We start from the raw sequence: 26,680 nt of genomic DNA, 5'->3' as shown, positions 1-26,680 counted from the left end.
TCTCCAGCAGTCTGATGGGATGAAATGAGTAAGAAATATGAACTGCATCAAGAAATAAGCCTTCATCAATAACCAGAGTTGGCCAATATAATTCTGAAGGCAAACCGAATTTTAAGAAAGTTTTCCTATAGAAAAGGTGTAATCTTCAGATCACGGTCAGCATACCTGGGAGAGAATGTCATCCTGGGTCCCCACCAAGCCCATGTAAGGGACCCAAGAGCCGAGGTCCCCCCTCCTGAAGACTGGCCCCCGGTGGGAGCTGCTGCCCAGCTGGAAGAGCAGACCCTACAGCTACCCCGACACAGGAAGTGCCCACATTGATGGTGTAAAGAGAAAAACTCCAGGAGCGGGACCTGACGCAGGACTAACACTGCTTCCAGGGAGCTGAAGACAAGGAAAGGGGAGGAGGCCTGCCGTCTGGAAGGGCATGCTGCAGGCGAAGCCAAGGTTCTGCAAGGTCACTGGAAGTGAGCACTCTGACTTGCTTGTTCCTAGTGTCAAGTGCACCTCCCCACGGCCTCTGTGCAGGCAGGAGAGGGTCTGCTCACTTAGCACCGGGGCTCCAGCACTGGCACAGGGCAGCACACGGCAGGCTCAGAATGTCCAGCTAAAAGGCAGGCAACCCAAACGGGCCCATTATTCCACCAACTTGTCCCCTGTCCTGGGACACTGGCTTGGGGGGAGCAGGGGGGACAAAGGTTTGAGGTCCATCAGCCCAAATGCGGCATGTTCCTTAAGTCAGATAGAGAATATACTTAATTCCCCTGAACATCCGAGCGGTGAGATGATGAGTATCTACAAAGCCTTCTGGAACGAAGAATAAAAATCTGCAAAAACCACTCAATAATATTGAAGTTGGTATGTGATAAATTAGTCCTGTTTCATTTGTGGGTCATTTTGGGGTTTTGTTCATATTGCTAAATACTAATGCTTGATAGGGTGATATGTATGTGAACCAAGCAGTTTATGTGCCTTTGGAAAGTCTTATTTTTTTTTTTTTCTGAGACATGGCAATCAATGTAACAGTAAAATATGGGTTAGCATTTTTACATCCGGTTTTCTTCTTCGATATGATACTACAAACTACCAATAAATAAAGCCAATAAGAAAAAAAGGGGAAATACTTCCACAGAATGGTGAGAGAGATAGAAACAGAGAGAGAAAGACAGAGAGGAAGAGGGGGCAAAGAATACAGGCCAGGTTCTGAGCAAGGCCTCCACCCACATTCACTCCCTCACTCAATTCTCAGGGAGCCACGAGTCTGGCAAATGCTGACCTTCTCAAACTCGGCCCTTTGCTCTTCTGGACGCCTGTGAGGTCCGTTCTCAGAGCAGGACTTAGCCTGGAATAAGACAACATCTCGGAAGTGCCCTGTTTCCAACTTTCTTCCCACAAGGTCTGTGATCAACATGTGACCTGGGTGCATGGGATCAGCCACTGAGGTAGTTCCCAAATTTTAAATTAATTAGAAAAAGCAGTCAGGTGTCAAAGAAGCTAGAAGGCAGGCAGAGCGTCCCGAACCTGGGAGAGCATCCCCGCCGTTGTGGTGTGCCAGGAGGCGCTGGGCGCACGCAGGGTGCTCCCTGACCAGCCTGCAGGGCCCCTCGTAGTTTCTGCTCCCAGGGGACAGCATACAACATAGGCACTCACTGATGTGCGACTTTACACACGTCTTCTGTCATTTACCAGGCAATGCGGGAGAGCAAAACTCCAATGCTGGACTCAAACGGCCAGAAGCAAGGCTGCAGTCTGGGATGTGCTTAGGGAAAGCAGGGCGCCCGGACTCCCCTTACCCCTGCGGGCCCCAACAGCAGCCCGGAGGCCCTTCCTCCAGTTATCTGAGTCCTGCCGCCTCCCCCCTCCCCTGAGGATGCCACCTGGGTGCAGGGGAGCTCCGGAAAGGACACAGTGGTGCCCCCACCACCACGGCAAAGGAATCAGCAATGGCCCAGGGCTCCATGCCTGCGGACTAGTAAAACAACTACTGTATGAGAGACGGAAAGCTATGTAATAATTTATATGTATTTGTTATGACGACATAGTATTTTCATTTTGTCCATTTAAAATTTTTAACAGTGGGCATGAAGAACCATGGCTTGTTTTAAAGGTCTCTCCATTTGCAAGAATGTAAACACAATGAACCATACAAGCTGCTTTCCAAAATTAGGTCAGAAGAGCCTGAAGCCGGTGGTGCTCCTCCCCCCTCCGGCCCTTGCCCCCTGCAGACAGTTAGTGCTGCCCAGCCCACCTCCCCGGGGTCTCAGGCCTTCTCTTCTCTCTCCAGGCTGGGCTATGCCTCCTCAGGGCTTCCCAATGGGGCTCCCTGCAGAATTCTGTTCTCCTTCCCTCAGGGCCATTTTGACACAGTAGCAAAAATGGTCTTAAAATACAAATCAGAGGCTTATGGCTAAAAATGAAGTCCTAGAACCCATATGATTCTTTCCAAATTATCTCTTCAAAGAGAAGAAAGAAGAAAGAAAGGAATAAACCCACAAGGACCAAGAGAATGGGAGAGGAAACACAGTAGGTAAGAGATGCCCCCAAATGCTGAGGACATGAAAAGGGAGCCAAGGAAGATGGCAGCTAACGGCCTGCTCTGAACAGTAACCCAATGTGCCCTTCAGAACCCCAGGAAAGGTGCTGTGAAAGGCAGGGGTGAGGCCCAGTGCTGGACCCAGCGAAACCATAGGCACATGGAGGGAGGAGAGCGCTGGCAGATGTCCAGCATCTTCAAAGACATGCTCCAGGTTACTCTGCCATTTAGATGATGGGGGTGTTGCCCAAATTCATGTAGGACTGCCCACCAACTGTAACGGAATCGGGATGCACGAGAAGCAAGTATTGGAGGTTTCTTAACACGGTCATCATTTACAGTAGTTGTTCCAGAAGAGATCTGTCTACAGGCTCCTTCCCTCACTCCTCTAGGACTTAGTTCACTGAACAGCTGGGCAGGGATGAAAGCAAGGCTGACAGCTTGAGGGAAATGAACGTCTAAAGAGCAGGGCTCCCAGCCCTTTCCTCAACTGGGTCTCAGAGCACTCACCCTCCACTCTCCATTCCCAGTAGGAGACTGGAAGAGTCTTTTCTGCATCAATTAAACATTCCCATAGATTATCTGGAGTCCTCCTGCAGAAGGGATCGCCCAAGGCCAGATCACTACAGCTATGACACTAGTTTAAGGAATCTTGCCTACAGGGCTTTCAGTTAGCTTCTTCAATGCCTGAGTCTTCCTTGATCATCAACAGCCAGGGACCATCAGGCAGCTGAAGGAGGGTTCCAGAGGGTTCCAACAGGAAAGATGGAGACAGAACACAGAAACAAAAGATTGCCGGAAAGAGAAACAATGCAGTGAACAGAAGAGAAACTCAACAACGGAAACAAAAAACAAACCTGTAGCACATTCACACAGAAGACAAGGCACTCGTGCAACAAAAACTGAATACTGTAAAAAAAAAAAAAAAAATCAGAAAAACCAAAAAAGCTCTTGAAAATAAACATAAAATAGCCAAAGAAAAAAAGGAGAGTTTGAGGATAAAGCTGAAGGACATCCCAGAAAAGAGAGATGAAAACAAAATCAGGAAACAGAAAAGTATTCATTCCAAAAAGAGAAAAGCACATGAGGGAGAGAGTAACAATACAGAAAATGGGCTCAGAATTAAAGACACAGTTGCTGAATTAAACCCCAACTACCTAGTACTAAGAGTACAAACTCGGAACACCACAGATAAAGCAATCTGAAAAACTTCCAAAGAGGAGGAAAAGGGCCATGTATAAATTAACCTGAAACTAGAGTGCTCTGTCCTGACTGGAAGAGAAAGACCAATGCCTTATTAAAAGCAGGGGGGGAGTGAAAGTTATTCTCAATGGAGAATTCTCTTCCCAACCAAACGACCCATCAGGTAGGAGGGTAGAAGGGAGATCTTCAGACATTCAAGGACGGTTTTACCTCGTACTCATTCCATCCCAGCTATGAAAGGATGTGCCCCTCTAGAGTGAGGGAATACATCTAGAAAGATGATCACATAGGATCCTGGAAACAAAAGGTACAACAGAGAAGAAAGCAAAGAGAGCCCCAGAAAGACAGTGCAAGTAAGCCCCATAAGAAGAGTGCAATGGACTGGATGTCTGCGGACTCCCAATTCACCCCAAATGACATGCTGAAGTGCTCTCAATGTGATGTTATCTGGAGGTGGCACCTCTGGAAGGTGACTGAATTTAGATGAAGTCATGAGGATGAGGCCCCTGCGGTGGGATGGGGGCCTGTATAAGGGGGTAAAGGGACCAGAGCACTCAGTCCCCACCAAGACGGTACACAAGAAAGCAGGTCTGTAAACCAGGCAGATGGTCGTCACCAGAACCTGACCATGCAGATACCTTCATCTCAGACCTCCAGCCTCCAGAACTGTGAGAAATACATTTCTGCTGTTTAAACCACCCAGTTGACAGTGTTTTTGCTCTGGCAGCCAGGACAGACTTGAGACAAAGAGTTCTAGAGCAGACTGGGGGAACTGGTATCCAGACATTCACTACATCTCCAGAGTCTGGCTCACATTGGACACAAGACGCTCAGCAGGTATTTGGTGAATTTATGATAAACAGGAAAGTCTTCACGCACAGCAGGTATCAAGATACTGTGGCATGATTTAATGCAGAAGAACACAGATGACGAGGGCTGACAGACACGAGATCCTCAGTAACTAACGATGAGGGACAAGCCTGAGGTCCCTCTGGCTAGAATATATTTTGGAATGTAAAAATCAGCAGTGTATTTTGAGGAAAAATAAGTACCCTTCCAGACAAAGGATGTAGTTGTTATTTGTCCTTTACTCCCTAGAAAACTGAGTCCGTGACTACACATTTTATTCTTGGCTATCAAAACCCTATGCATGGAGAGTGATCTCCAAAGGGAGTCCTCTGTGCAGTGCATGGTCTGCTGCACATAACTGCTGCTTCTTACAGGCTCACCAGGACATCACATCCCCGAACACTTTCAGGACTACATTTCTCAACATCTTTTAGAGGCCGTCTGCGGCTATGACTTTCATAGTGTCGGACGTCTCGGCAAGCTTCACCCAAAACAGAGTATGTGTGCTAAAGGCATAAACACAAAGAAAATTCTTGACATTTGACTAACGGGCTTATGGAAGCCTTAAAATCCCCAGGAACGATTACAGACTGAGAATGTGAACTTAGAGGAAAGTTGTAGGTATCTTCTGACTAACCTCTAAAAATCTGAATGAAAGGAATGTTATGTTATATCCTTTTTTCTTTTTAAATGAAGAAATCTTTCACAAGACAGAGATCGCGTGAGCGTGTGTGTTCGGGGGGAACAGCACTTATTTTGTTACAAATGAGGCCAAGTCTAGGCCCAGACTAGCTGGGTGCTCTCCCCTCCTGTATCACCCCCAAAGGATTTACTTAGTACACTAATATTACTACAAAATAAACATTTTAGACAAAGAAGCCACCCACCTGACAGACTGGATGGAAAAGACACCTGCTATGATCCTAAGAAAAATCTAAATAAATAGCTCCTTGTCTAAAAGAGCAAATGTGGACATAAGTACTTTACAGGTGAGCAGACAGAATGTCTACAGGTGAGGCCATGCACCTCCACAGAAGGGTACTGATGCTGATACTAAGACCCTGCCCAAATCGGCTTCTAGTGGCACCTTTTGTTCACTGAGCACATTTAACAAATGCCATCAACTTCTATACAAAGCCTTATTACAAAATGGCTTCGGAGGAAAGGTAAGGAAAAAGGTTGTGAGTGCGCAACACCACCCCCCTCCATCTATCCCCTTCCACTTTTACCCCGTCACCTTTTCCACCTGTTCACATCAAGTGATCTTAGTGCTTTTGGATCTCATGTCTGCCTTTGTAGTATTTTAGGCATTTGCTTTTGCTCTGGGGATCCCTTGCGAAGTTCTCCTCAAATTATCTTTGTTTTTATCTTCACTAGTTCCTAGTTTCCTGCTGTCATTTGGGTTTTGCCGTTAAAGATGCCTGGTTGCATTTAAGAATGCTGCAGGTGAGATGAAATCAAGCCATTTTGCTCTGGGGCACTTGAATGAGGAACAGTTGGATCATTAAGGTGAACATCTGTACCTTCTATTATGCATTGTCCCTCTTTTCCTCAAATTATGGCTAACGTGCTGTTCACTACAATGTTCCCCACTAAGCAGATAAGAGGCAGGTATACCATTTAATTTCTGGACTCCAGGCAATTGCCTAGATTCAACAGGAATGAAGTCCTCTACCTTTAAGAGGTATAATTACGTGACTAAAGTAAGTGTTTAGCAATTTAGTGGTAATAGAAATAAACTACTATTTCTCTGTGAGAAAGTTCAGAATGTAACAATTTAAAATAAACATTCAGAAATAAGACTATATGGAGACATTTATCGCTTTTATGCTACTAGTGAGTTGTAAGACCTTGGAGGAGTCACTTGAATTTGTTGGGTCTCAAAGTTTTCTCGTTTATTGAATGTCTATATCGTACTAAAGGTTCCTTCAGTGTGAAGAATTCTAAGATGGGATCTACGTGCTAGTTTCATAACCAATCACATAGGATTCTAAAGTCATGCTGTGATGTTCTACCCATCCATCCTGATATGGTTGAAGATACAGCATTAGAAACGTTACAAGATTCTACCTTCACTGAGTCAAACTGTTTGGAGCATTAAAAGATACCACTACATCCCAGTTAACTGCTTCCGTCTTATAAAAGCAAACCTCCAATTCTTCTTCTTTTTTTAATGGTTACTTACTTACTTACTTACTTATTTGGGGGGGGGGGGAGTGCGAGGAAGGGGCAGAGTTAAAGAGACAGAGAATCTTAAGCAGTCTCCACGCTCAGCGCAAAGCCCAACATGAGACTCAGTCTTACAACCATGAGATCATGCCATGAGCCGAAATCAAGAGTCAGAGGCTTAACTGACTGAGCCATCCAGGGGCCCTGCAAACCTCCAATTCTGCTATAAAAATAGTTAAGGATAGGAGATTCATAACAGGTCATTGTAGTAATTCCATGCGGCAACAAATATGTAGTTTGTTTGTTACAAAGCATTCAAATTTAAATTTTAAGAAAACTTCATTATTATGTAGTATAGTTCAATAATCTGTCACTCGGCACATTCCTTCCAAGAATATTACATAATGGGAAGTTAAAAAGTACTGCAGGAGAAAACACAAATCTGGCATTCAGGTTTCTTTTATAATCACAAGGTCATTTCTTGCATAAAAAACAAGGAAGAAAGCCTTTTTAAAACACATACAGCACCACTGATGGTTTAATTTCCAGTGTCCATAATACAGCTCTTAAGCTTTGTTCTAAAAAGTGTCCCCATAACCTTGGACTCCGGAAAAGCCATCTCCTGTACTGTGAGATGTTTCAGAACTGTGACTCATTCTATGGTAAATCTGAGAGGGGCTAACAAATATCAAGGTCACGCTATTCCCAGGAACTTCTAGCCCAGCTGGGAACACCCATCAACTACCCACATCTAATCTTCGGTTAACAAATAGCGACTGCTACAGTCTTCATTAGCAAATGTCCTTGGCATCCTCTGCAAGGAAGGCCAACATTCTCATTAAGTCACGGTTCTCCCCATTAACTGTTTACATTAGTGTCCATCATTAAATATGTATTTCAGCTGCATCAACAGACTATCACTGCTCCAGATCGATGGATATTTCTTCATTCTGATTTATGCAGCATTTCAATTCTTTGCAGAGAATTTTTCTTATCCTTTTCTGCTGAAAAACGTTTCAAAGAAAATATGGGTTGCCTAAATGTCAGGAGATCATAACTGGTAATAGTTTCAAAATCATCTCACTCACAGTTTTAAATATTTAAATTAACATTCTCATATACCTATAGGTAGGGTTTTTCCAGAGAATTTACTGGCTGAAGCAGGACCTTTAGAGATGAAAGAGAAAATGTGTTAATAAATTAGGCCAAGATCACTGGCGTAAACTGGCCTGTCCATGGCTCTCGGGACATATGGTCACTCCACATGCCCCTATTAGGTCTCTCTCCTAATGCGTTTGTATAGGCTTTGCCAATATGCATTCAATTAATAAGTTCAAGGATTAGGTGCTTTGTATTTTAAAGAGTTCATTTAAAAAAGCAAATTTTTTCATGGGAATTATGCTGGGCCTCTAGTGGTAAAAAAAAAAAAAAAAAAAGAAAGAAAAATAATAAGAGCTGTATGTTTGTGTCTTGATCCATTAGTGCCAAAATCTGAAATCCAAATACCTTTTTGAGAAGTCTGACGCACTTCAAAAGACCTGAAAACTCAGCTTGGCAAACTATTATGAAAACTGTCCGTAGTAAGGTAATACTTCTACATAAAACAATAAGCAAAGTGATCAAACTGAAATCAATAGAGTCTGCGGGTGAACATTTCGTGGTCTGAATAGTCAACAGCGGCAGTGGAAAGAGAACGCCTTTATCTGCTAGTCAGAAAACTATCTAAACTTCCATCTCTGCTCTTTACTAACGGTTGACCTTGTGGGAGTCAATTAAGCTTTCCAGGCACTGCCTTTCCCCACCCCCCCCACCCCCTACCATAGATAAAGAAGCAAATGTGGCATTATGAAGAATGAATGTATGCACAATTATCTTCAAAAGAACAAAGTCTTGCGCAAATGTGGCACCAAATACTTACTGAACACATTAAAGGCACCCTACGAGGCAGGGAAAATCTAAAAGGTCAAGTACAAAGAAAAGATAAGCTTGCACACAAAGATAAAGCACACAGTGGGCAGCACTACCACCTGGGCCCTCAGCCTGCTCTTAAGGGAAGTGTATGAAGGGCTCTCCCTCTGTATAGGTGTTTCTCTAAAACCTGACTGACAGCAGGTGCCCGGGTCCAGTCACCGTTGGCCACCAGCTGGCCACCACATACGCGTCCCCTCACAGTGCTCCTTCCTAACGCTAGTCCCTTTGTGGCCACATACAGCTCTCACCCTGGAGCAAATAACCATAGGAAAAGCAACTTAAGCTATAGCCTAAGGGATCGCCAAAAAACAAACAAAAACAGAAATAAAACTAAAAACAATCTTACGGGGCAGTATTGGGGAAGTGCACCAGGTTAGGGAAGTTGGAGGACAGGGACACATAGGAACACAGGCCCAGTGGGTTCAGATCTGATTTTTTTTACAGAAAAGGTAGAAATATGGCTATTTTTGTATAAGTTTCCTACTTTTTATTTTTTTTATGTTTATTTTTGAAAGAGAGAGAGAAAGAGTGTGAGTAGGGGAGAGGCAGAGAGAGAGACAGAATCCAAAGCAGGCTCCAGGCTCTGAGCTGTCAGCACAGAGCCTGACATGAGACTGAAACTCACGAAATGTGAGATCATGACTGGAGCCGAAGTCGGATGCTCAACCAACTGAGCCACCTAGGTGCCCATAAAGTTTCCTAATTTTTAACTGTTAGCCACCAATTCAAATGTTGGAATGAGAGACAGAGAAATATGAGCCCAAATGAACCTGTGGGCCAAATGTGGCATACAAGTTCATTTCCTTCTAGGATTTTTTGAAGTCAAGATTCCTGATTTGTTGTGGAATCTCATTCTAAATAAAGACATTTTAAACCATTTTAACTTGCCACATTTATCAAGTAATATCTTTTTTTTTTTTTCAACGTTTATTTATTTTTGGGACAGAGAGAGACAGAGCATGAACAGGGGAGGGGCAGAGAGAGAGGGAGACACAGAATCGGAAACAGGCTCCAGGCTCTGAGCCATCAGCCCAGAGCCCGACGCGGGGCTCGAACTCACGGACCGCGAGATCGTGACCTGGCTGAAGTCGGACGCTTAACCGACTGCGCCACCCAGGCGCCCCTATCAAGTAATATCTTACACACACACACACACACACACACACACACACACACACACACACACACCCTAAAGATCCAAGCAGGCTTTGAATGATGAAGGTCCAGGAGCACCTGGGTGGCACAGTCGGTTGGTTAAGCATCTGACTTCGGCTCAGGTATGAACTCACACTCTCTCTCTCTCTCTCTCTCAAAAATAAAGATTAACAAAATTTTTTTTAATGATGAAAGTCTAATGAGTTAGGACAACCCAGTGGAGTTGCAGTCACAAGACGAGGCCACCAGAGGAGGGCAGCAAGGCCGGTGGAGGGGGAGCAAGAGCACAGCCCAATTCCTGTTCACTCCAGCCTTTTGAAAGTACAGCTTCTGCTTGAGAACCTGATGGTAGATATCATGGCTTTGTTTCACACATTCAAGTCAGTATTTCTGTCACACGGTGGTGAAGGAGTCTGCATGGGGACTCCCAGGCTTAATAATCCTGCAATTAACCCCATGTAAATCTGAGAAGGGGCTCTCACTCTGCAATTACAAAGGGTTGAGTTCCTACACTTGTCTTCAAGAAATGGGGAAAGGGGAAGGAAAGGGAGTGTTTCCGGGGGAAGGGGGGAAGCTCTTAAATTCTACAGTATCAGATTTCTAGAGAAGTGATACAAATAAACATTTTCTAAACATAGGCAACCAACAAAGGAGCAAAGGCAATATAAGCTGGAGCAAAGATAGTCTTTTCAGCAAATGTTGCCAGAGCAACTGAACACTCACAAGAAAAAACAAACAAACAAACAAAAATCAATCTGGACATCGACTTTACACCCTTCCCAGAAATTAACTCAAGACAGACCACAGACCTGAATGTAAAAACACAAAACTATAAAAGTCCTTGGAGATAACAGGAGGCAACCCAGAGAACCCTGGGTATGGAGATGACGTTTTAATACAGCACCAAAGGTGATCCATGAGAGGAATAATTGAGGAGCCGGACTTCATCAAAATTAAAAAACCTCTCTGCAAAAGACAATGTCAAAAGAATGAGAAGAAAATCCAGAGGCTGGGAGAAAATGTTTGCAAAAAACATATCTGATAAAGGACAAGTGTCCAAAATACACAAAGAAGTTTCAAAACTCCCCAAAGAAGATATGCAGATGACCAATAAGCATGTGAAAAGATGTTTAACATCGTACGACATTAGAGAAATGCAAAATAAAATGAGATACCACCACAGACCTATTAAAATGGACAAAATCCAAAATACTGGTAACATCAACTGCTGGCAAGCATATGGATCAATAGACCCTCTCATGGGGCGTCTCGGTGGCTCAGGTTTTGGCTCAGGTCATGATCTCATGGTTCGTGAGTTTCAGCCCCACATTAGGCTCTGTGCTGATGATGCGGACCCTCTTAGAATTCTCTCTCTCCCTCTCTACCCCCCCTCCCCCGCTCATGCTGTCTTTGTCTCTCTCAAAATAAATAAATAAAACTTAAAAAAATAAAAAATAAAAAAATATAGGATCTCTCGTTCATGGATAGTGGGAACACAAAATGGCACAGCCTCTAAAGACATGTGGCAGTTTCTTACAAAATTAAACGTACCCTTAACTGTTAGATCTAGCAATTACATTCCTTGGTATTTAACCAACTGAATCAAAAACTTACGTCCACACAAGGTGTAGCAGCTTTAGTCATAAATTCCCAAACCTGCAGTCAACCAGTGTGTCCTTCAAGCAGGTGAATGAATAAACTGTGGTACATCCAGACAACGGAAAATTATTCAGCAATAAAAAGAAATGAGCTATCAAGCCACGGAAAGACACAGAGGAAGCTCTAATGTGTATCATTAAGCGAAAGAAGCTAATCTGAAAAGGCCACTACATACTGTACAATTCCAACTATAGGACATCCTGGAAAAGGCAAAACCATGGAGACAATAAAAAGATCAGTGGTTGCCAAGAGTTAGGGGAGAGGGGGTGCACAGAGGATTTTTAGGGAAGTGACACTACTCAGTATGATACTACAATGGTGAGAGAATGCACAACATCGAGAGGGAACTCTAAGGTAAACTAGGGACTGGGTGATTATGATGTGTCAGTGCAGGCCCACCGACTGTAACAAATGTACCATCCTGTGGGGGTGCTGATGACGTGATCATGGGGTTGGGGGAGAGACGGGTATATGGGAACACTACAGTCTGCTCAACTTCCCTTTAAACCTCAACTGCTCTAAAAAATAGTGACTTAATTTTTTAAAAACTCACAGGCAACCTAGCAGGAAAAAAAAATCCTCAAATTATGTTTTATGTTAATGTTTTATGTTAATAAAAGTAGATTCCAGGGGAAGATAGTCAATCCTTTTTCTCTGACTTGTTATTTATAATCAATTCTTTTGTTCTTCCCTTCCACTCATTAGTCTACTCCCTGCTCTAAGCAAAACAAACCCTTTAGAGGAATATATAAAATACTCTAGGATTCAGATCCTTGTGGAAAGAGATATGTGGAAACAAAATCCAAGTGATTAACAATTCACAATGAGTTAAGATTTTTTGGTCTTTGAAGACAGCAAACTAGAAAGCCCTATACAAAAAGAAGAGTTTTTTTTTTTTTTTTTGAGTATTTGAACATCTCATTAGTGTACCTCCTGCCCCCCCTTCCTCCCCCCACACGCACACACTCATTTTAATCCTTACAATTTTAAACCCCTTAAGGGCAAAACCTACTTTTGCTGTAGGTGCCTAACACAAGCAGTTGCGCAATAAGCACTGGCTGAATATATGAATGGGTGGATGTTATTTCTCCTACTTTACAAATGAGGACAAAAAAGATTAATCACTTAACACTGTAAGTGGCTCCAGGCGATATTTCAACATCACAATGACAGAGAAACATCTTACCCAACGGAAGAGGTGACACTTTAGGAAAGAGAAGCTACATCGTACCACATGTGCCAGGCAAAGCTACCCCTGTCCTCAAGCCAACCCTGCCCCTCACATTCCCAGGCAGACCGTCCAGGGCTCGGTGGGCAGACCAGTCAAAGGCGAGACACACACTCAGCCCACCCCTGCCCCCTCCCTGGCCCCCGCTTCCCCAACTCCCAACAGATACGGCAACAGGACCTCAGAAGACAGCCCCTGAATGTGTACATTCTGTCCTCAGAGACATGAAAGAGGAAAAGCATCCTTGAGAGAGGATCTTCTAGGGGCACCTGGGGGCCTCAGTCAGTTAAGCGTCTGACTTTGGCTCAGGTCGTCATCTCACGGTTTGAGAGTTTGAGCCCCGCATCGGGGCTCAGCCTGCTATGGGTCCTCTGTTCCCTTCTCTCTCTCTGCCCCTCCCCTGCTCTCTCTCTCTCTCAAAAAAAAAAAAAAAAAAAAAAAGATCGATCTAGAATTTTCAAAAATCTCACTTAGGGCCCCCTAGCTGCTCCGCCAGACTGAAGTTCCTTGAAGGCAGACCTCGCCCACTATTTCTGCAGCTCCAGCACAGAGCAGAGCCCGGCATGGGACACAATCCCTTAATAAACACTGACCCAAAGGAGAAAAGGTAAACAGTGGAGAATTTTAGTGTACTGAGCACATAATCATCCTACACTTCTAAAATAACCTACCCGACTTCCAAAACCATCAACAGAACCTTTCTGTTAGTTACATGTTAGGCAACACGTTTGAACTGAAAGCGTGTCCTTTGACCCTTCAGAGGTACTTGATTTTTTTTTTTTAATCCTTATAACCTAATGGAAGTTGAACAGTTTATGATTTTAGAACATGGATAAGCAACACCTCTCAGAAGCTCCACGGGCACTTCCCACGCACTCACTCGTTCAAGCCTATGAGGTGGTGCGATTATTATCCACATTTTCAAATCAGGAGATTCGAGCTGCCCAGTGCCCCACTGTCCCAGCTGCCCGGAGGGCTATTTCATGACAGCTCGGGGGCTCTCCTGCAGGCACTGCTCTGGGTACAGGGCACACACAATGGCCAGGCAGGTCCTGTCCTGCAGCTCACACTCCAGGGCTGGGGCAGGCAGGTAACTCAAGAGAGGAGACTGGAGCCCTAAGGAAATACAGAGGGTGGGGAGGCAGGGGACAGGGGAGTGGCGGGTAGGGGCAGGCCTCTGTGGCAGGGGGAATCTGAGCAGTGACCTGACAGAAGCGAGGGGGAGGGAAGAGTTCCAAAGGCACCGTGGGTCAAAGACTAGACAATATGTGGTACTCCCTCTAGAACATTAATTTCTTCAGCAAGTATGACTGACATACTCTGTGCAAGGGCCACACTAGGGGGCAAATAGCAGGAACCGTGGCCAGGACACCGGCCTGAAGGTCCACCCAGGAGCTCTCCAGACACGGTGCCAAGTCCCCTCCCAACCTGCCCATCCCTCTGTGCCAGCCCTTCCATGCTCACGGCAAGGCTCGTGCATGTGTGCAGTGGGGCCAAGCAGAAGTCTGGGGTTTAGGTAACGGAGTGAGTGTCGGGGGGAAGGTATCTTAATGGTATAATCAATAAGGAAGGCTTAAAAGTTACCCCAAACTTTCTGAACAAGTATGTAAACTCCATGGAACCAAATTTTGGCCAGATGAAGCATCAAAGCAAGCAAGAGTCGAAAAGTCCCCTATTTAATGTGCACACAACACAAACATTCCTGGGGCAAAGGAAGATCTGGTGATGACAGTACCAATCTCCTACACCAAGATGACGGGGACCTTCACTTTCTAAGAAAACCCGCTCTCTAGGCAAAGGTAGGATCATTTTCACTCTGTGAGCAGACAGACTGAGTCTCCACAATGGGGGTGTTGGGGTGGTGGTGGGGGGGGGCAGAGGAGGAGGAACCATTGAGCACGGATTTCCACACCTCTCTCTCTCTCCACCCACTTCCTCCCTCACTTATGGGCAGCCACCCACTGCCCTGCCCTGGCCCAGCACCAGAACAAAGTGGGCTCCCAATGCCAGCCCAACTGTCTTTTAAAGTGGAAGTGACTCAAAAGGACTAAGCAGCTGCACCCGCCCCGTGCCTCATGGTAGTGTTCAGCAGTAAAGCCATCACTGGTAATGGTAGTGATCTTAAACATAGAAAAAAAGAAAAGAAAGCCATTCCTAAAGATAAGAATGGGCAACTGGCTTTATTACTGACATTTATTTACACATGGGCCTCCAGCACTCTAGGCTGAAGGCAAACAGAATGAAAAAGTTCATTCAAGGTAACGCTATCTCAACTAATTCAACGATTTACTCGCCTGCTTCTTCCTTGCCCTGTTCATGTGGGCACATTTTACAGAGGTACCTCAGCAAGAAACAGTGGAGCAGGGTAACACTTTAAAGTACTCTGTTTTGAAATGAAACATTTTCACTACAGCACTTTAGATGAGAATGTCTTAACTGTGCTTTGAAGTCTGTGGCCAATACAACTATCTAGCCATCACTCTTGCCCTTACAGTGAGTCCTTGCTTCCTATCTAATATTCTGCACCATTAAATAACTAACAATCCGGTGCTAGGAAGAGAAGGGGAGATTTGATGCTACATGCCAAAGGCAGCGGTGTTTCGTCAGTCGCACCCAGAACTTTCCACTCCTGCTGGAAACACTGCACACGCACCGTCTCCAAGTCCCTGCACACTCAGACTTTCAAATTTTGCCTCTATTTCTAAATCAAACAGCAACCTCTGACTCTGTGTGCACATGTGCTGGCTGGGGGAAAGGCGAGACCGTGAGAGCTGTGACAGGTAGGGGTGGGAGATAACCACTGGTTGCTCTGAAAAGTCAAAATTCTATTTTCTTAATTTTTTTAATGTTTATTTATTTTTGAGAGAGAGAAAGAGTGTAAGAGGGCGAGGGGCTGAGACAGTGGGAGACACAGAATCCGAAGCAGGCTCCAGGCTCCGAACTGTCAGCAGAGTCCGACGCGGGGCTCAAACCCACCATGAGATCTTGACCTGAGCCGAAGTAGGATATTTAACTGAGGGAGGCACCAGGCACCCCTCAAATTTCTATTTTCAAAAGGACACTTCTGAAAAGGATGACAAAAAGATAAGATCTCATCTACTTCTTTGCTCAAAGTTTCGATCAGATTCTACAACATGTATGTTATAACAAAGATCAAGTACAATGAAATAAAGGGGAATTTCACAAATGAAGTGTAGTCTTACAAAGAGCATTTACTGTCTACACTGCAAGCCATGTGATTTTTATTTATTTATTTATTTTTAAAATTTTTTTTAATGTTTATTTATTTTTGAGACAGAGAGAGACAGAGCATGAATGGGGGAGGGGCAGAGAGAGAGGGAGACACAGGATGGGAAGCAGGCTCCAGGCTCTGGGCCATCAGCCCAGAGCCCGACGCAGGGCTCGAACTCATGAACCGTGAGATCGTGACCTGAGCCGAAGTTGGACGCTCAACTGACTGAGCCACCCAGGCGCCCCGCCATGTGATTTTTAAAATGCCATCTTGTAGAAATACTCAAATCACATGATTACTATTTTTAAATCTTTTTTTATTGTTATGAAACAATATGCATTCATTATAAAATGCTGAAAAGAGGGAGAATCACAAACCTACTCTGGGCACATCTGACAAATATTCATTCTAATGTACATACTCACATATAAGGTAACAAAACCAAATACATTCTGCAAGCTGTACAGTATGTATATACTTATAAGTACATTCTATTGGAGTAGTAATTCTACTTCTGAACATTTATTTTCCTGATATAGTTAACAACACTAACTCCTAACTAAAATCAAGCGATTCTGCTATTTGTCAAATCAGGACCTTTGAACCAAAGAAAAAGAAACACTAAAATTATAAGCCACAAGAAAAGCAAACATTTCATAGACGTGAGCAAACTTATAGGGTAACGTAAAGGAATAAATCATATGTCAAACGAAGGGGAGAAGTACAAATTTTTTTCACAAAAGCGGTAAGGGACAGTAACCAGAGAATTCCACATAGGTTCAAATTCAAGTTGCACATTATCTTTTTTTTTTTTTTTTTTTTTTAAGTAGGCTCCAGGCCTAATGTGGAGCCCAATGAGGGGCCTGAACTCATGACCTTAAGATCAAGACCTGAGGTGAGATCAAGAGTCCAACACAACCATCTGAGCCACTCAGGCACCTCTAGTTGCACATTATCTTGACCCAAGTAAGTCAACATAAGTCATCTATAAATATACAAAGTAGATGTGTCTGTGAAATAAGCATACTCTAAATAAACAATGTATCACTCATCAAACCCTGTAAGTATGAACTGCACTGAAAGAAATGAAAACCTCTTTCTTTACAAGCCTCCTGGTCAGGAATTTTCTGGTGTCCCATACTGATGTGAAGTCCGGGTGTCAGACATTACTGTGCCATTGCAAAGTGGGGAGAGGTTTAATATACAACCCCTGTTCACTGGTCGAAACCAGGAAAACTCAAGAGAGGTAAAATAAAACAAGAATTCTATTCTTACTACCCGGCCATAACCACTGTTACTATCTTAGGGTCCAATTGATGTCAAAATAAATTTAAATGTGAATGCCCTGGTTTCTTCAAATGCATTGGTCTAACATGCTAAAATGTTACACTGGGTGTATGAAAGCTTAGCAGTTCACAATGAACTACAGGCATACTCCTAGAATACAAAGGAGCAATTCATGTTTACGTTTAATTATTTTATTCTTTGTTTTACCTTAAAAGTATGTAACTAAGTAAATACTGAAGAATCATAAACTTTATTTTCTTCCTAAAGAAGGTAATCCAATTAGAGATTTTCCTTAAATTATTGACGAATTTGACTGCAAGCCCATTAATTACATTCCTTCTTTAAACATCAGGTTAAGCTTTGATAACTACCAGTAAGGCATTTCCACATTCCCCAGATGCAAATTTAATCACGAATGCATCCCCAGTCTCCATGTTATGGAAAGGATAAAGCTAAAAGCGACGTAATATAAATTTAAAAGAAAACACCTTAAGGGAAACTTTCCCATTTGGACTGATTTGATGGTTTCATTCTATATTTTGAAAATATCCCCAGGTCTTTATACCCTTACTGTTACAGCCAGAATGATTTTCTAGAAGAGAAAAATTTAGGCAAAGTATCTATGGACATCCCAAATGGTGGCATTTATACAAAGTTAAATTATAAGAGCGTCATATAAAACAAACAGTTCCTAACAGGCAATGATTCTTGCCAATGGAAATCCTTGGGAGAAGCCTATTTCCTATTTAGACCTCATAATTAGGTGCGTTTTCACCTAAAAGTTAAAAATTAAATTGTACTACACAATTGTATTTCTTCAACGTCTGACCTGGGTACACTGCCATGATTTCTAAAAGTGATATTCAGACGCCCTGCACTTGCAACCTGAGGAACTCAATCCACAAATCCACCAGAGAGGAAAGGCTACTCTGGATGTAAAGATTCACTACAGGATGTAAAGACTGCTTTCAGTTGTATGGCAATGACTGTGACCTGACTGCCAGCATCTGTCCTCCCTTCCTGCGTGGGGACAGACGGTGGCCTGGCTCCAGCCGCCTGCCCCATCTAGTTAGGTGTGGCCACACACCCGAGTTCTCTCCCGCAAGTGTGAATGGAAGCGATGTGCTCCCCTTCCAGCTGGTGCCTCCTCAGGGCCTGGCTCTGTGTCCCCAGGCTCTTGTCCCCTCCTGTGGCTCTTGTACCCACAGCCTCAGCCTTGTAACCACACGGTTGAGGAGGATGCCGCAGGCGATGGCAGGGAAGCAAAAGGAGAACATGGGTCCCTAAATGACCGTAAGGAACAGAGTCCCAGTATCCTGGAATGCCTACCTCCCAGCTCCACTGCATTCCTCAGGTGTCTGTTACAGTGTTTAGCCCTTTTGTAAGTCATAGAAGTTATAAATTTGCCTACATATTAAATACATGAGCCGATGAACAAACTACGATTTAAATCCAACTCTGCAAAATGACACCTCACAAAAAAAGCAGGACAACTATTATTTTCTGAGTAGTATTTTACATATTATTTCACGTAACTTCATGCCAGCCTTCAGTACAGGTGACCCATGAGCAGCATAGGTCTACTGACACACTGATTTTTTTCGATCAGTATAGAACAGTCCTGCAAATGTATTTTCTCTTCCTTATGATTTTCCTAACATTTTCTGTCCTCTAGCTTACCTTACTGTTATGAATACAGTACATAATATATATACAAAATGTGTTAATTGACTTTGTTACTGGTAAAGCTTCTGATCAAAAACAGGGTATTAACAGTTAAGTTCTGGGGGAGTTAAAAGTTATACACAGGTTTTTGACTGAAGGTGGATTTCTGACCGTTAGGGCACTCCTAACCCCCAGCACTGTTCAAGGGTCAACTGGATTATTCCCATTTTACAGAGCAGAAAAAGAACTTTGAGAAACGGGCCAAACCGACAAGGCAACAGAGTAACAGCAGAGTCAAACACCCAAACACTCAGGTCTGCAACCAGAGCAGAGGTTGGCCAACATGGCCCCGGGGCCACAATCTCAAAGTGGCCTGCCGCTTGTTGGAAGTTTTACTGGAACACGCTATGTGCATTTGCTTAGCAGCTGTCTCTGGCTGCTTCTGTCGAGACCGAGACCTTATGTGCCACCAACACCTAAAATACTTACTGTCTGGCCCTTGACAGAAAAAGCCCGCTGACCCCCGATCTAGGGCCACTCACCACCACTGTGCCTCCTTGAATAGAGGTAGGCCAGCACGTGCAGACTTGGCCTAAACAACACGCCTGTTCCCACCTGTGCTGTTCTCCCCACGTGGTTCACCGTCCCGTCTCCTTGCTCTCTGCTCCCTGACCCCACGCCCACCTGTCTTGACCGGTGTCAGGTTGTATCTCGCCAACACACCATGTCATGCCTGTGCAAGTCAACGCCTCTGTGTTCCTACTTTTTCAGTGCTAACAGAACTCATTCCAAAAAAGTACTTTCGAAGTCAAAATCTTAGAGTTGTTCAAAAACAAACATATTTGATTCAAGCTAAATTAAAAACCTGAAAGCAATAGCACCAGAAGCAGAAAACACAATGAATCAAATTCTGCATGCCTTATACTTTGTGGTATACATTCATGCTACTTCGGTTTTGTGCATAAAAGGCAGTTTCAAGAAACTAAAAACAGACACAGCGCTCCTCAAAATAGAACCCTCAAAGACCACGAACCAGCAGCGTGTGCTCATTTTATGCCTACTTCTGACCAGCTTTCCAGCTGCGTCAGCAACTGGATATGAATGAGTCACAAAAGCTCTCGGAAGCATCACTGTGAATAAGGTACAAGAAAGTGCTTCACACACAATTCATTTCACACAACAAATATTTTGTGAATGCCCACTGTATGCCAGGCAAAGCTGTACTGTTATCCGATACTCTACAGCACGAGTAAATATTTTTAATTTCAACTACTCATCATCACCACTCAGGTGACAACCTAGGATGAGTAAGACAACATATTTTCACCAGTTGGAGTCATTTCATGAGCCAGCTTACCTTGAAAATTCTTTTTTCATTTTCATTTTTACGAGTTTCAAGGTAAAAAAAAGAGAGAGAGAGAGACAGAGAGGGAGGAAGGGAGAGACAATGACCAAAGAACGAATACTAGCTATAAACAAAATCAGGGTCTACCGTGCTGTAACACTCAATGTTCAGTATGATGCCCACGAGGCGCTGAGAAGCCAGGGCCTGCTCTGTGTCACAGACTGGATGACCTTAAGCAAATCTCAGTTTAACTGTGAAATGAGGGGGCTAAACATTAAAGTCCCTTTCCAGGTTACAATTTAGGGCAAATTAATAGTATGGACAAGTTTAAGAAGGATCATGCGAAGCCTGCTCTCCAGTCCAATAAAAACGGACAAGCTGCAGGTGACCAAACTCTGGGAAATGCAGCCCCTGGGTCTTACCGTTGCATCCACCCTCGTGCAGCCCTCGTGCAGCCCATCAGCTAAGCTCTGACCCTCCTCTTTCCTCACCTGGCTGCAGTAGAAACCTCCTGTCTTCCCTGCCCCCTGCCTTACCTTCCTCTAAGCTTGCTGGGTGGTCTTTCAAATACAGAACTCTGGTCATGTTGCCTGCTTGCTGAACTGCTTGCTGGGAATAACTGACTCCATCAAAAGAACCTCTCTGCGTAATCCCTAGGTCCCCTCACATTCCAGCTACGTCCAACAGGCCCAATTCTGTGGCAGCCTGTGGCTGGGCCAGCAGGTTTCCACTCTCTATGCAAGCCAATCTCCAGGCCTGGTCAGCCTCCCCAGGACTCATCTTTCCCTGAGCCCGGGGCTGTGGGCCCCAAAGGGCCTGTGTACTTTCTGTCACAATACCCCACTGCTCTCCCAGGATCTCCCAGATGTGCCTACAAGGCTGTGTGTGTATCGGGAGAGCCAATGAGATATAGGAGACCAATCTCCTTTATTCTTCTTACAGAGCAGTGATTCTCCAACAGGGGCACATGGCAGAACCATGTGGGATTCTAATGCACATCCCTGGCAAAACCCACCACATAAAGAATATAAGGAGGCAAGTGTCTGCACAAAGGGACCTCGGGAAGAGTTGCCTATTCTTCCCCCCTTGTCCCCTTCTATGAATATCAACATGGAGGGGCTCTCGCAGAAAGGACCACCTCTCAAATCCTACGGAACAAGGGAGGACAAATGGACAGACTAGGAAGCACTGCATAAGAAACATGCCTAAGAAAGGGTTCAAGGCTGATCTCCAGCCTCCACTCTTAATGTCCTTGGAGGCTAACCTGCTACACTCAGGGAGTAGAGAAGAGGCTCCTTCCCAGAACGCTGGGCAAGTGGGGAGGGCAGCAGGAAGGCACCAAGTCAAAGGAGCTAAGTCTCAGCTGAAGGCTACAGCTGTGAGTCACGGAATGGGGAGATTACAAAAGGTTACAAGGACCAGCGGCAGGAAAGAAATACAGACAGGCGTTCCCTGGCAGCTCTGGTGGCCCTGGGCTGGTAGGGACTGCCCTTTTCTTTTGATTTGAGGGACGTATTCTCTCAGGGAGACCAGGCTAACCAGTTGAAAAGGAAGGAAAGGAAGACTGTCACCTTCTACCTTTCCTGAGCTGAGCCCGAGCAAGAACTGAAGGCTGCCTTCATGCCCATGGAGCTGTGACAGGAGGGGTTAGAAGTGATCTCAGGTCAGCATCAAGCCAGCCAGGGCCCAACACCACAGCTGAGGACAACCCTCAGCCCTCCGCCCACACTCTAGCTTTCAATGTGAGCTAATGTGATGGGTCAGACTGCATTTCCATGAGCTTTAGCAACTTCAGACACTGTTTATGACAAGTTCTCTTCCTACCTGGCCCCAGAGAGGAAGGACGCACCAGCCTGGAAGGGGCGGTGGGGTCTGAAGTTCAGGGGTACAGTCTGCAGTGAAGGACCAGGGCATCTGTGACCACTGGCAGCACTCACTGGTACAGATGGGACAAGGTGACCCCAATTTAGGATGTTGGCTGTTTTTTTTGTTTTTTTTTTTTTGTTTTTTTTTACTTTAAAAAGGTTGATTAATAAATAGTTTGCATGTTGAGGAATTCTGGAGAGGTAGTTAAGACCAAAGGCTAAAGACTATAAAGTAAGGACCAATAATTAAAGATAACAAGAAAGCAACCACAGATCAACTGTGTTAAGAACCGAACACCTAAAAGCAGGCTTTAACGTGGAATGCGCTGAGTTCCAGAGCCCTAAACCCCTGAAAGAGGGAAATGAGGGGTGCAGAATATAGAAGAGCAGAGCAGGTACCCAGAGGGCACTCGGCAGATCCTGTCCACAGTCCCCCCAGGCCACACACCATCTCCACCCGTTCCATAGCCGGAGATACGCCCAAGGGAACAGGACAACAGAGGACAAGAGAGACACTACTTAATTCAATACAATACAAATACTCAATTTGTATTGAGTAGAACTCAAACTACTTCTAAGAAAGCAAATAATTTCCAAAAGCCCCCATTATAAAGCTGCTGGGCCTAAAAAACTACCATCTGGTGGAGCGAAGCATACCATCATTTGACAAATAGAGTAATCAATTCAGGTACGAATCATCAATGGATGCTAAAATTAGTGGATGGCAGCTAGAGGAGGAATCAAATAGGAATAGGTCTCAAAATATGTCCCTATAATGTATACATTAATTAACAGAGGAAAACGGCAATTTTACAGTGGAGACTTAGTAAGAGATCAGTTAATCCTGCCCATTGGAGTCACAATGACATTGTGGGTCTCCTGAGATGACACATCGAGGAGGACACTCCTCACTTAGCCAGGGACCCAACAGATAATTCCAAACTAAGGGATACTGCAAGATAACTGGTCAGTACTTTTTGACAATGTCCAGGTCAGAATTAAATCACACTTAAGAGACATGTTGAGTAAATGCTACATGTGACCCTGAACTGCAGTCTGGATGGTTTTTTTCAGTTTTGCTTTTAGTTTGTTTTTTATTTTTCCTATCAAGGATGTTATTAGGACACTGGTGATCAAGGATGTTATTAGGACACTGGTGATATATAAATAAAGTCTGTGGATTAGATAACAGTATTATGTCAATATTAATTTCCTGATTTTGATTATTGCACTGTATCTATATAGGTGAATATCCTTCTTAGGAAATACATGCTGAAGTATTTAGGGTCAAAAAAGAGTATTATGTCCATAAATTACTCTCAAATGGTTCTCAAGAAAAAATAATATATACGTATAGAAAAAAATGATAAAGCAAATGTAGAAAAAGTTAATAAGGGAATCTGGGTGAAGGGTATGTGGGAGTTCTTTGTAATATTCTTGAAACTGTTCTAAAGTTATTTCAAAATCTAAAAAAGTTACCAAAAAGAGAGGTTAAAAATGACAGTGATGGCTTTCTGCAATACTGTATACTCCACCCACCCACAAATTAATCATGAACTTCTGGTAAGAGATTTCTTAAACGTTCTTTAGCTGCTCAGAGATTTTCAGAAGTGTAAAGCAAGAAGCCTTTGATTTATAATCTGTTTTATTAAACCTAAGGTTTCAACATTTTGTCTTCTGGATCTTTCTTTCCCTTTTTCTTTTTTTAAAATAACCAACATGGCAATACTTCATTATATTCTTTGAGGTTTCCTGGACAAAAACCTGTTACTATTTCTGTCTCTAATTCATCCTTTTTTGCCTGCTATGTTGTGAGCATGACATCAATTTATTATAACCAATAATTTACAGTGCCTCCTAGTCACTAAATTACCACCATACACGCTGATGATTCAGAGGGGGGGAAGCCAGTATGTACTACTGGAACCGGCATACCCATCAGCTGTTTAAGAAAAAGACTGGTTCTTGTATTTCCCCTTAATATAAAGCAGCCATCAACCTACACGGAGCCTACAAAGCTTCCTGGTAAGTAGAAAAAAATAGCTCTACCAGCCACTATTTGAGCTATTCACTGAGAGATCCATATTCACATCTAAAGGGTATTGTGATAACAAAACGTTAGGAATCTGACGTGTCTGTTGATGACTATTAGTATGAGCCGCTCTGATATCTAGATACACAAACCCACATACACTTATTCCGCTCAAAGAGAACTTTAATTTTGAAGATGTTTTGTAACGGTATGGCAGAGTTTTCTAGTTCAAGTACGTATAGCTAGTAACATGTCCCATTCTTAAAATAATAGTATTTAAGGGCATTTGATTTTTGGTGGATGTTACACAGTGTTTGCATGACTAAATGAGAAGCTTAGTTTCAAATCCTTTCTCCTTTCTCTCCTACAGGCAGTCTCTGAGCAAAGAGGTAAAATCCAGGAAACAGACCGAGGCCACACGAGCACAGTCAGGCCCACGTGCCAGGCGTGAGATTAGATAGACGACGGAAAACTCAACAGGTCTCCAAGCTGCAGGACAACCAACTCCCAGATGTTTGTTTTTAAAGAGTCATGTGGTCCCTGAAAGAAAGCAACTAAGCCACAGGGACAGGATGGGGGGACGGCCGTGCGGTGCAGGATACCTCACAATACCCTGGACAGGGAGTAAGAAACTCCTCAGCTAGTTTAATTCCCTGGGCTCTGAAGATGGAATTGGGCTAAGTGCTACGGTCACAACGGAGATTTGTTTCCTCTGAAAATGGTCTGGGACAGAAGCATTTATGTGAGCTAACTACACAGAAGTAACACTTCAGAAAATAAACAGCTCTCACGTTATTCACTGAAAGAATATGGTGTCCTATGTAAGGTAGTGTACTATGGAAGCTAGAAAAGACAGAGGCATTAGACCACATCACTAAACTGGCTACAGAAAAGAAGAAAGGACTAAAATATAACCTATGAGAAAATAAATGCAGCTTTTTCACTTTCTGCACACAGAAGTACCCAAAGGGCAGGGAAGAATGACTGCACATTCCACAGTCTGGGGGCACATAGCTAAAGCAGTCCTCCAGTAAACATTAAATTCCATTTTTCATATTTTTACTCTTAAAATTTCATACAAATTTGCATTATGCTGCTCTATGATATCCATGTCTGTCTCACTGTAAAAATGTCTCTCTTGCTCCCCAACTTGATATAACATTAGGGTTCTAGGGATGTAAGCTATGTTTATCCTCTGGCCCTGGCATATCAGCACACACCTGAATGCCCTTTTGGAGAAACCTGATTCTAACAGTAAAATTTTATCTAAAACCAACAAGGCTAGACAAAACAAAACAAAACCAAAAGCAAAGAAACAAAACTGGAAGGGGGGTTTCTGAAACAAATCTTGTCTAGTCCACTTCTCGGAAAAAGTCCACTCCTGAAAAATGTTTTTTATATTAACATAGCATTTATGGTAAAAAGAAAAAGAAACCACTCACTACCTAAAATGGGAATAAAAGGCTTTTCTTCTATACCTCATTTTTTGGAAACAAAAAAAAAATTTTTTTTGGCTAAAATAAGAGGAAAGAGTTACACCCATATGAAACTTCAGAATGGGAAGAATTAGTATCACCAAGTGCTTCTCAAGTTTGCCAACTAGCAACAGTATTTTAAAAATTATCCATTCCAATTTTGAGAGTACAAGTCATGATGCTGGCTAGTTGTCACAGCTATACACAATATTTGATTTCAATGTTAACAGAATACTTTTTTCTTAAGCCTCAATGTACCTTTACTGTATTGCCTATATATGCTAATTATCAAACATTTAAGTGTCTGATATATTAGCCTTTAAAAGGAATAAAGAATGGTTAAGACAAGACCCAATCTACTAGGAAAAAGACCAAGACAAACATTTGGTGCAAAGACTCAAAGAAAATCTATCTTCAAAGAACATACTATCAAAACAGAAATGCTGTTTTGCTAAATTTACCAATGTATCTATAAATAATGGGAGTTAAGATTCCTCAACTGTCAAAGAAAGGAGATAAAAATATGAAAAGGGAGATGACAAGAATAAATTCTTTAGTGTTGAAATGGGATTTGGGCTATCACTGTGAACTCGTGGATACACATCACACACACACACACACACACGCACTTTCCCTGGTTTAGTTCACTGAACAGGACTGGAAGCAGCAACACCCCAACGACAATGAGCACACCTAGAGCCTAGATCTTGGCTTCTACATATTTTTCATTAAAAGGAACCAGGGTCTCTTAGAGAAATGGCAGACTGCAGAGCTGTGCCAGAAAAAAATAAAAATAGGAGCCTGAAATATTCTGTTGTGCCAGAAAGCAAGAAGTTGCTCAAAGAATGACAGAGACATGACAAAAAGACACACAAACTGGCAAGAAAGGGCTGCCACTGGACAAATCTGGGATGATTTAAACACAAAAATATATAATAGTAAAACATTAGAACCCAAATGCCAAGATAAGGAAGCAGCCCAAGTATCCACTGATTAATGAACAGATAAAGAT

At 43.4% G+C, this 26,680-nt stretch overlaps 1 protein-coding gene across 1 annotated transcript in view; it reads right to left on the bottom strand.

Annotated features, from left to right (window-relative positions):
- Positions 1–26,680, bottom strand: part of CHSY1 (chondroitin sulfate synthase 1) — a 71,789-nt gene that overhangs the window by 3,204 nt on the left and 41,905 nt on the right. The window lies entirely within an intron of this gene.

The sequence above is a fragment of the Puma concolor genome, chromosome B3, assembly GCF_028749965.1.
Source record: "Puma concolor isolate L17-30 chromosome B3, mPumCon1.1.hap2, whole genome shotgun sequence".
NCBI lineage: Eukaryota > Metazoa > Chordata > Mammalia > Carnivora > Felidae > Puma > Puma concolor.
Note: the sequence above shows the minus strand (reverse complement) of the source record. Positions and strands in the feature narration are given on the sequence as shown.